The sequence below is a fragment of the Pinus tabuliformis genome, chromosome 7 (genome assembly GCF_031772625.1).
Source record: "Pinus tabuliformis cultivar Carrire ecotype Pingquan chromosome 7, CPIR1, whole genome shotgun sequence".
In the NCBI taxonomy this organism is placed as follows: Eukaryota; Viridiplantae; Streptophyta; class Pinopsida; order Pinales; family Pinaceae; genus Pinus; species Pinus tabuliformis.
In genome coordinates, this window is record NC_142293.1 from 1,198,075,974 (window position 1) to 1,198,087,365 (window position 11,392).

Sequence of the window (11,392 nt, forward strand, 5' to 3'; positions counted from 1 at the left end):
AAGTGCAGCATTAATTCTAGGCATACTCCTTGCTACCTCCCCGATTGTGGAATATTCTTGCATGTTTGAAAGATGTTCCGTTCTTGCCCTATGTGGACAATTTTTAAAATAATGGGGTTCTCCACATCCCTAGCACTACAGAGGCTATTTATGTTACTGAACATTGATAGACTTATTAATCCACTTAGTCTACTTGTCTACAATAGATGCTAGGACCTTTGACTGATTCCTCATTGCAAATTTACTGAAGGGCCTTTGTTGTACATTCCTTCCATTGGTAAATTTTGTCTATTTGTTTGGGGGTAAATTTCCTCCCCTTTGGTTCAAACCTCCTTTTGATCCCTCATTCTTCTATTTCATTTGCTGATAACAGATGCAGGATTTCTGCACCACGTTGTCCATTATCTTTGGGTAATTGAATTCCATCTTTTCCTTCATAAAGTAGGTAGACTACTAATAAAAATTTGAATCTTGGCTTTTTCCTCCTACATATATGGTACATACCATAACAGGGAGGTGAATTGTTTCACATATTCATCCATGATCAAGGTTCCCAGCCTTAAATCATGGAACTCCTTTGTTTTTTCATCATAATAACTCTCTGTTAAATATTTATCCTTGAAATTATTCTAAAATTCTTTCCATGTAACCTACTCTTCATCAATTTTTCCTTACAATTTTAATCTCCTCCCACCAAAGGGTGGCCTTACTTCTGAATTGATAAACTTCTAGCCATGCCTTGAGTTTATCATTGTAGTCATAGGTTTGGAAATATTTATTCATTTCGATTACCATGCTTCCGCTTCTTCCTTAGACTCACCTTCAAAGATTGATGGTTTTATCTTTTTGAATTCCCCTTGTTGTTCAACTTTATGCCTTTTTGTTTTCTGCTGGCTAGAAACATTATTAGAACGTCCTTCTTCATACTCCTCAAGTCTTTTCCCCAACTCAGCATTATCTTACCCTCGATGGACTGTCGTGGTTTTCTCTTTGTTACCAACACTAGGGTCTAGTTCCTGTTGATTTTTTCGGTCAGATAGACTTTTAGGATTCTTTCTTGTTCTTCTCATAACCATTCATTGTCTATCCTCAAATTTGTCATTTCAGCACATAACTATTGAACAGTTTCAAGTACGGCAGCATTTACCTGTCAAGATTCTTCTCCGAGCTATATATCATGGTTGGCCCCTACATAAGCCGCTCTTAGTTGGTTCGGTGGTCTGGGACCCCTCTGCATTATGCTCCTTGGTGCTTATCTCTGTGTTTAACCATTCACATTCACTTAGTTTGTTTATGTCATATTTATATATATCCCAGAAGCCTCATTTTTGTGAATTGGGCTCTGATACCACTTGTAACAAACATTACAGTATAAAACTATTATCCCCAATACATACATATAAAAAAAAATATTAACTTCATTCTTTACCATGTCACCCACTATGGCATACTACGGATTTGGGTTGAAAAGACATGGTTCAATGGTTGTGCATTGGTTTTATGGCATTTCTCGATTTGAACAAAACCTGCAACTCTCAATACACGTTTAAGCTTGGAGATTTAATGCTCTGGTTCTCGACTCCAAAAGGGTCTGATTTCTCAGGACTCTTGGCATCATCTCCTCAGCACGATTGTGGTCTGGGGATCTGACAGTCCTTGGCAACAAGGGTTTGTTGAGGTAACCAATTCCCCTGCCCTGTGCTGGGAACATAGTCATTTGGTTTTTTTGCACTTCCGTTTGCCTTCTTTGCAACTGGGTAAACTATTCTCTGTGGCGGTGAGGGTCTCTATCTATCCAAACCCTACTTGTTGGTGAGCTACAATAGGTGCCATCCCTCAAGTACTACACACAATCATTTTTTCTCTGCAAGTTGGATTCTCGTTAACATCACTCCATCCTTCTCTTTTGAGTGCATAAACAAGAATTATCACCAAATCGCGTTGAACTGTGCAAATGGTTCTTGCTTATGCCTGCTCGTTATCCATGGATGGAGGTGAACTCGACAATGTTTGCTGTCACCTGGGTAAGGTTTGTGACACTAACAATGTTCGGGGTTCTAAGTCCTCGTCCGAGACAGATGAGAGGAATCTAACTATGGGTTTATGGCTTATCAGTGCAGGTGGGCTTCGCAACTCTAGGACTATCCCTTAGGTAACATTTCGATTCAGTTTTGTCTACCACTTGTTACTGCTGTTAGTGGGGTTTCTTCTAACAACGTTTTGATTTTGAATTTCAGGTACCTCCTCTTGCCGAACCTTCCTTGCTGCTGTTTCGGTCTCAAGAGTAATGTACTCATGCTTCGTTGGTCTCTGCTACCTTCCAGGTTGGTTTTAATGTTGAACCCATGACGACTTTGTCTTTCCACAAATCCTTTCATATGCCTCACTACTTCGTATGAGATTATCCAGCTAAGGCATTTCCCTGGCTCCTTTGGGTAGAGATGTTTTGGAGGCTCTCACGCCTAGGGCTTGAATGAGTTTTTAGCAGTGGCTTGGATGCCAACTGTGCTTGTAATTTTTGATTAATGTATTATTTTGAATACTTGTTGAACCGAGGCTAGATAAAATTCCCTTTGGGAATAGTTCAATATATGGTGGATCACCTAACCCAGTCGAGGGTTTGATGCTAGTTTAATTTATGATTTTCTGCATAGTTTTGCTGGTAAACTCTTCAAAAGTTGAATATTGTGTCTATGGCAAGGTTGAAATTAGTGTTGTCTTGGTTCATTGGTTATGATGTGTATTCCATTTGAATTTTTATGCTCGTTATGTTTGCCTGTCTCAGATTATCTCTGATCTCCGCAAAGTCTGTGCATGGATTATTTTTTTGTTTAAGTTATGATTATGTGGAGGCTGCAACAACTTGTTCTACTAGAAATTGACTGTGTATAGCTCAACCATTGATTCCATAATGATGTTGGTTAATGTTGGTAGAAATGATTAGTTTCACCCTTGACTTTCGACACAGTTTTCATGTATACAGTTTCATTTTTCCCTCATGTGACTATTTGGGAGATTTATGAGTTTTGATTCATGTTTTTCATACATTATATAATTTGCAATTTGTTTAGTTTATAGTTGTGCACATACAAAATGGTAATAATTCCTTGTTCTAGTACATAGTCTATTTTGTTCTAGTCTAAGACACATAATATATGACTCTTAAATACCTAACATAGAGATAATATTTACAATATTTCATCTGTTATTAATCGCCTAAAACACTAATAGCATCATTGTTTTATTAATCATTAAGACATAAAAGTTTGGATTCTTATTTGTTCACTGCCTTGTAGTTTGTAGTTCCTCTTCAGGAAGATCTCACCACCCAACCGTGAGTCTAGCAATTACGTCGAGATGCTCCCTCGAGCTCTTCCTCCTCCAAACAATAGTTATGAGGTTTGTCACAATTTGGTATCTTGAGGCCTCAGGACTATACTCAAGTCACATACCTTTATGACTGTACTCAGATCTCCCACTAGTTTATTCCACCCAGATCAAGGAATTTCTGATGGCATTATTCTGCTCTCTTGACCAATATGATATTTGTCTCTCCTCCATTCTCCAACCCCTTAGGCCTTCCTTGAATTCCTCTTTTGAGGAGACATGTGAGTAACCACCTTAGCTCTCTCAAGAGGTTAACAATTGTTTCTTTTAGTTCTTGTCAAAATAATTTAACTTTTAATATTCATTAATTGTAAAACAAAATGTTCTGGCACCCAAGCATAATTCTTTAATGTTCTTGATCGAGTATTTGATGACAACGTCATAAATAAAAAATAAAGTAATAAGTAAAAACAATAACCCATGTTAAATTTCTGTGTGTAACATGGGGTGTTACAGACCTCAACTTCATATATATCTATGTTATATAAAAAAAATGTTAATCTCATCATCTAAAGAAAAATAAAAATAAAAATTTAAAAATAAAATAAAAAATATCTAATACTTTGTAGTAGTAGTAATAATAATAATAATAATAATAATAATTTGTCATGTTGTATATAATAAATTTTTCAATGTAGAAAGGAGGAAGATAATGGAAATTAAAAATAAAATGAAAAAATATAAATACTTCATAATAAGAGAATAATAAAAAAGCACTACAATGTTGTATATAAAAAAATATTTAATATACAAAGGAAAAAGAATTGAAAATAAAAAATAGAGTAAAAAATATTAAGTACTTCATAAAAGAATAATAAGAGGATGTATCATTCATTCATTCAATTTTCAATATAAAATTAATGAGACATTTAAAAGTATTCATAAAACTCAAAAATTTCAATATGGGCTATTTATAAAATATTTTAATATGTAGGATTGAGTAATATTGACTTATACTTAAAAATATATTAATTAAAAAAAACCATTTAATGTGGACAATGTAGTGCAGAGATAAAATCCCTGAATATACATGTTCATGTAAAATATTTTAATGTCAACTATGCATATCTTATATATCATTTAAAAAAACTATATATATATCATATAAAGCAATTGAAAAAAAAAATATAGTTAAAATATGTTATTTCACTATTTTACAAATATATTTTTCCTTATCAATTTTCTGTAATCCAACCAATTATTTTAAACTTACATAAGTTAGACACATTATATAACATTCAAAATTACGGAAAAAAATAAAATACAATTTTAGGCTCTCAAATAAATATTTACACTATAAATAATTTGATCCCTCTCTACCAGCTAAATCCATGCTTAACTCAAATTTGCAAATTCATTATAAAGTTAAACGGAGTCCTACACGTTTCAATGTCAGTGACGTTTTTATGATACACCATTACAAATCCCTGCGGAATCTCTCCAACTAATGACAGATCTAAAGGGCCATCCACTTCAAAATCTAAGGTCCGGTTTTTTGAATTAGGGAGCTAAGCTTTACGGCAATCATTCAATCCCTAATCTTACGGCGAGAAAATATTAGAATTAGAAAAAATCCTTTAAATCTAAATGGAAACTTTGACCTCCGAGGACATGGATACTCATTTCCATTAGTTTGGTATAACATCCTCAATATATTGTCCTCAAACAAATAAAATTATTATTTTCTAAATCTAGCGGGTTATTAGGTTTGGTTTTTTTTTAAAGAATATATATATATTATTTTGCAGTAGGTGTCTTTTGTTAAGTTGTCCGATTTCTTCAAAGATTATTTTAATTTTGATTTGTGATTGGAGAAAGCTTGATTCAAGGACATTTAAGTTATCAAAATCACTTCAAGATCGAAGTGGGTCACACCAACCCTTAACATAGCTGGATTTTCCATGGAGTTTGTGACCTTCACAACCCCATCACCATCTATTCTATGCCCCATGGGCATTTTGTAGTGTTTTTCATTAATATAACTTTATTGAATTTTCGATTTGTGTGACAACCAATTTTATAGTGGGATATGAGGGTCATGTGTGATTATGTCCACATTCAATGTGGAGTTGACAAATGTTTCTCTTAAAATGAAAATAAAATATTCTCTAAGTAGAAAACAATATAAACTATGATAAAAAACCAAAATCAATATGCATGTTTAGTGAGTCTCAATTAAAATTATTAAAAACATCAATAATCCCAACCTCCTCCATCTCACTAAGGTCACTTGATTTGTTGTTCATAGTTAACAATCCAATGTGGTAAAAATATTTCACTCACTCTCAGTGATAAATAAAATATTTTAACGTCCACATGGCCATTCAAAAAAATGTAATTTCATATCGACTTAAAAAAAAATAACGTAATTAGATGTAAACAAAAGAAGTGTGAATAAAATGTTTAAACCTTATCATTTTCAAAAACATTTCAAGATAAAATTTAAATAAACTATTTGAAAATTTAGGTTAACTAATTTATTTCAATCTTTTTTTTTTTTTAATTTTTGTATGTAATAAAATATTCAATATCTAAAGGAAAAAAAGTAATTGAAAATTAAAAATAAAATAAAAATATTATAAAATAATAAGAGGGGATGCAATATTGTATATAATAAGATATTCAACGTTCAAAACAAAAATAATTTAAAAAATGGAAAATAAAATAAAAACTATCTAGTGTTTTATGAAGAATAAAAAGAGTTGTGTAATTAATTTAATTCTTAATATATAATTAATGTGATAGTTAAAAATATTCATAATAATTAAAAAGTTTAACGTGAGTCATTATAAAAAAATATGCAAGATTAAGTATATTAAAGTATACTTAAAAATATATTAATAAAAAAAACCATTTTAATGTCCATAATATAGTTCATAGATAAAATGTCTCAATGCATATGCTATGTAAAATATTTTAATGTGACCTATCTATTTATTATTTATAATGTAGTTTCACTTACTTACAAGTTTAGGTTATGTACTCCATATAATATTTAAAAATACAATTTAAACAATGAAAAATTACACAATATTCATCCTGATAGATCTATAGAAGGATGAGACTCATGGTTAGAATTTCAAAATAGACCGACTCGTCAAATTTAATTTAACAGTTTTCACACCTCTAACTCATCTTCATAATTTCAAAAAAAGATCTTGACATTTTTGCAAAATTTTAAACTATATTTAAAAGGCAAATCCTTTTTTCAAATTTTATATTCTCAAATTAAAAAAAAAATAATAATAATCATCTTTATCCATACTACTTTTATACTTAAAATAAATCTACACTGATTTTTAGAGAATTCCATATTCATGGAATGAATCCAAAAATTGGGAGTCCTGCACGTTTTAATAACCGTGACAAGACCTGAAGTATTGTGTTTTTCCTTTTAATGACACCATTACAAATCCTTGGTGAAATATTCATTCTCGTCAAATCTCTCCAACTAATGACACATTAATTATCTAAAGCGCCATCGACTTCAAAATCCAAGGTCCGGTCATTGTAAATTCGAGTGCTACGCCTTACGTGAAAACATTCAATCCCTATTCTCACCGCGAGAAAATATTAGAATTAGAAAAAATACTATAAATCTAAATTGGAACTTCGACCTCCGAGAACGTAGATACTCATTTCCAACGGCTGAGTTTTTCAAACATGAGGTCTGTTAATATTTTTAAAGAATACGGATTTTATAATTTTTTTTTGGGTTGTTTTTTCGTTTGTCTTTTTTATTTTGCAATTTTTTTTAATTACTTAAACTTATTTTATTTTTAGGTTTATTAGTAGGGTGAGAGGCATATTTGGCTTTATTGACAATTTAGTGTGAGTGTCATATGTAATTTTATTTGTGGTGGGTGTGGATTTGATACATTTCTCTTAAAGTAAAGTTAAAATATTTTTAAATAGAAAAACAATATCAATTATAATAAAAAATAAAATTGAATATGTATGTTTAGTTAGTTTGAATTAAAAGCATAAGTGGGTTTAATGGTTAAGAACATGCGTTTCCTGTTAAGAGGTCAGGTCCAAAACCATAGGGGGGTAGAGTATATATGCCTTCGTAGACTTAGGAGTCAAATCTGTGGGCGGAGGTGGGTCCCTTGTCCCACAAACAAGGGGTTCCATACACTAATTTGGTTATGACCTTAAAATTGTATAATAATAATAATTATAAAATATTTACGCCGCAAGGTGTTTCCCTCTGAAATCAACTTCCTTCTTGTCTATTTGTCATCACCATGCCCCGTTAGATTATATGTTAGATGATTGGAAGGCATTTAGTCATTGGATCATGCAAAGGTAGTTTGGAAAGGAGTTATTAAACCCTAACCCATCACTCTCGAACGATTTCAACTTCACGTCTTCGATCGTAGGCAACCGAGGCTCACAAGGGATCTTCCATTCCTCCCGAACAGTTTCGACTTCGCGTCATCAGGAACAATTTCGATTTCACCTCGTCGATTGCAAGCAGCAGGGGGTGAGGTAAACCCTTTCCACAACAAAGAGCTCAACAATGCTACCAAAGGATTCAACGCGGCTAGAGTTGTGGGTCATTGTGCATTTGGGATAGTTTATAAAGGGATTTTGCCTAATGATGGAGCTTTGGTGGCAGTGAAGAGATCTACCTGCAACAATAAAGGGAAATATGAATTTCTTGCAGAGCTCTCAATTATAGGATGCCTTAGTCATCGAAACCTAATCCATCTACAAGGATGGTGTCATGAGAAAGGAGAGATTTTTTTAGTCTATGATTACATGTCAAATAGTAGCTTAGATAAGATCATTTTTCAAGAAGGTGGAGGACTGATGTTGTCATGGGAAAACAAATGCAAGATAGTGATGAAGGGTTGCATCTGCATTGACATATTTACATGGAAGATAGGAGAAACAGGTGGTTCACAGAAATGTTAAGTCCAATAATATAATGTTAGATGGAACTTTCAATTCTAGGATATTTTGGGCTTGCTCGGCTTATAGAGAACAATAAGAGCCTTGATGTGACTTTAACGACAGGAACAATGGGGTAGCTTGCTCCTGAGTATTTATTCCCAGGGAAGAACTTAGACAAAACAGACGTCTTCAGCTTTTGGGCAGTTGTTTTCAAAGTTTCTTGTGGAAGAAGAGCTATTGAGGCAGATACGCGACCTAGATAGAGGAAATTTGGTTAATTGGGTTTGGGGTTTGCATAGAGATGGGAAGCTTCTTAAAGCCTCAGACTTAAGATTGAAAGGAAATTTTGATGAGAACAAAATGAGAAGAATGTTGCTGGTTGGAATTCTCTGTTCACATCCCGATCCTGGAGCTAGACCGACAATGATGCATGTATTGCAGATTTTGATTGGAGAAGATCCAGTTCCTCATGTTCCTCGACGCAAGCCTAGCATGCCATTTCATTCTAACCTTCTTCTGAGTCTTCAGGGATTTGTATCTGATTGTGATCAAAACCAGGTTTCGAGTTCCTCTACGAGCATCAAGGACTATTATTGAATGTCATTGATAATGTTTTAGAGTTTAGTCAGTTCATTTTTCATTCCCCTAATTTGTCATCTCTTCTTGCTTTATTTGGAATACAGAAGTTCATGTATTATAAGAAACTGGGTCACCAATTGCATTAAGAAGCTAGTTTCTCAAAGCTTGATGATATTACTGCGTGAATATTCTCCATTCAATACAGTCTCACCTGTTGACTTATTAAGGGAAACTAATTCCACCTTCATTTGATGATTCCAAAGAGAGATGTAAAGTCTCCAGAATCACTGACTCTCATATATGTGTGCTACGTAAAAATTTTTAACAGATCCATTTCCCATTTTGACAAATAAAATTTGATTTTATGTATGAAAAAAATGGTTGAATTGCAAAAAAAAGGTTTGTAATGACATTTAGTTGCCTTTCTAATAGGAAAATACAACAAAAATAAAAATAAAACCTATCTACATGCATGTATATTTTGAGTATGTACCACACCAGCAGTAGTGGATGCCTTTAACTTCTCAGGAATTAGCTATGTAGTTTCATGCACAAATTGTTGAACTTGGAATTTTATTGGAGGATTTGAATGCCACCTACAAGAAAAGCACATTAGATTTTAATACGTCTGATCTTGAAAATATTATTCACATATGCTTCAGAACATGATGTCAAAACTACAAAGACTTTGCCTACTGGATTGTACTTCTTTTCATTAATACTTGATTGAAACTAAAAATTATTCATAGCTAAGACCATATTTGCATTTTTTTCGCAAAAAAATATTACTTAACAATTTACCGTGATGCGCAAAATTTCTGAGGTCTGTGAAAGGATTGTTCCAGCTTTGAGGAAAAGGATTCGACTGGAACAAAATATTCTTCCTATAAGTAAATTTGTTCAAGATTAACGGCCCTTCCAATTTCAGGTGTAAATAATGGTAGACATTCCATTTTGTGGGTACAATCCTATACATAATGGAAATTATGCTAGTGAGGAAATGTTGTCCCATTTCTTTTGTGATCCATAGTCTTCTAGAGGAATTTCAAAGATTGCAGGAACAATAATCAAAAATGATTTCCCAGGTTTCTATATGTGATTAGAAATTTACAATATTATTGGGAAGTCAGTGCTATCTGTTACTAAGAATGTAATGCAAGGCTAGGATATTTTGGGCTTGCTCAGCTTATAGAGCATAATAAGAGCCCTAATCCAACTTTAACAACAAGAACAATGGGGTACCTTGCTCCTAAGTATTTATTCACGAGAGAGGCCTCAGAAAAAATGAATGTCTTCAGCATTGGGGCAGTGGTTTTGGAAGTTTCTTATGGAAGAAGAGCTATTGAGGTGGATACGCGACCTGGACAGAGAAATTTGGTTGATTGGGTTTGGGGTTTGCATAGAGATGGGAAGCTTCTTGAGGCCTCAGACTTAAGATTGAGAGGAAACTTTGATGAGAATGAAATAAGAAGAATGTTATTAGACTGACAATGATGCAGGTATTGCAGATTTTGAGTGGAGAAGCTCCAGTTCCTCATGTTCCTCGGGGCAAGCCTAACATGTCATTTCATTCTAACCTTCTTCTGAGTCTTCAAGAGGTTGTCTCTGATTGTGATCAGAGCCAGGTTTCCAGTTCCTCAATGAGCATCAAGGACTATTCTTGAATGTGATTGATAATCTTTCAGAGTTTAGTCAATTCATTTTCCATTCCTCTTGTCATCTCTTCTTGCTTTCTCTAGAATACAGAAGTGCTTATATTACAAGAAACTGGGTCATCAATTGCATTAAGAATCCAGTTGGTCAAATCTTGATGATATTACTGCATTGATATTCTCCATTCAATACAATCTCACTTGCTGACTTATTAAGGGCAGCTAATTCCAACTTCATTTGATGATTCCAAAGAGAGATGTAAAGTCTCCAAAATCATTGACTCTCAGATATGTGTGCCACACAAATTTTTTGAACAGATCCATTTCCCATTTTGACAAATAAAATTTGATTTTATGTATGAAAAAATGGTTGAATTTCCGAAAAAAGGTTTGTAATGACATTCAGTTGCATTTCTAACAGGACAGTACAACAAAAATAAAAATAAACCCATCTGAATTAGCTACGCAATTTCATGCACAAATTGTTGAACTTGGAATTTTATTGGAGGATTTGAATGCCACCTACAAGAAAAGCACATTAGATTTTAATACGTTTGATCCTGAAAATATTATTCACATATGCTTTGGAACATGATGTGAAAAAATATAGAGACTTTGCCTACTGGATTGTGCTTCTTTCCATTAGTATTTGAGTGAAACTAAAAATTATTCATAGCTAAGACCATATTTGCATTTTTTTCGCAGCAAATTATTTCTTGAAAATTTTCCGTGATGCAAAAAATTTCTGAGGTCTGTGAAAGGATTGTTCCGACTTTGAGGAAAAGGATTTGACTGGAACACAATATTCTTCCTATAAGTAATTTTTTTTTAGGATTAACTGCCCTTCCAATTTCACATGTAAATAATGGTATACA

At 33.2% G+C, this 11,392-nt stretch overlaps 1 pseudogene; it reads left to right on the forward strand.

Moving 5' to 3' along the window:
• The first annotated feature begins 1,954 nt into the window (after positions 1-1,954).
• Positions 1,955-10,529, forward strand: LOC149251715 (L-type lectin-domain containing receptor kinase VIII.1-like; annotated as a pseudogene).
• Positions 10,530-11,392: the final 863 nt, after the last annotated feature.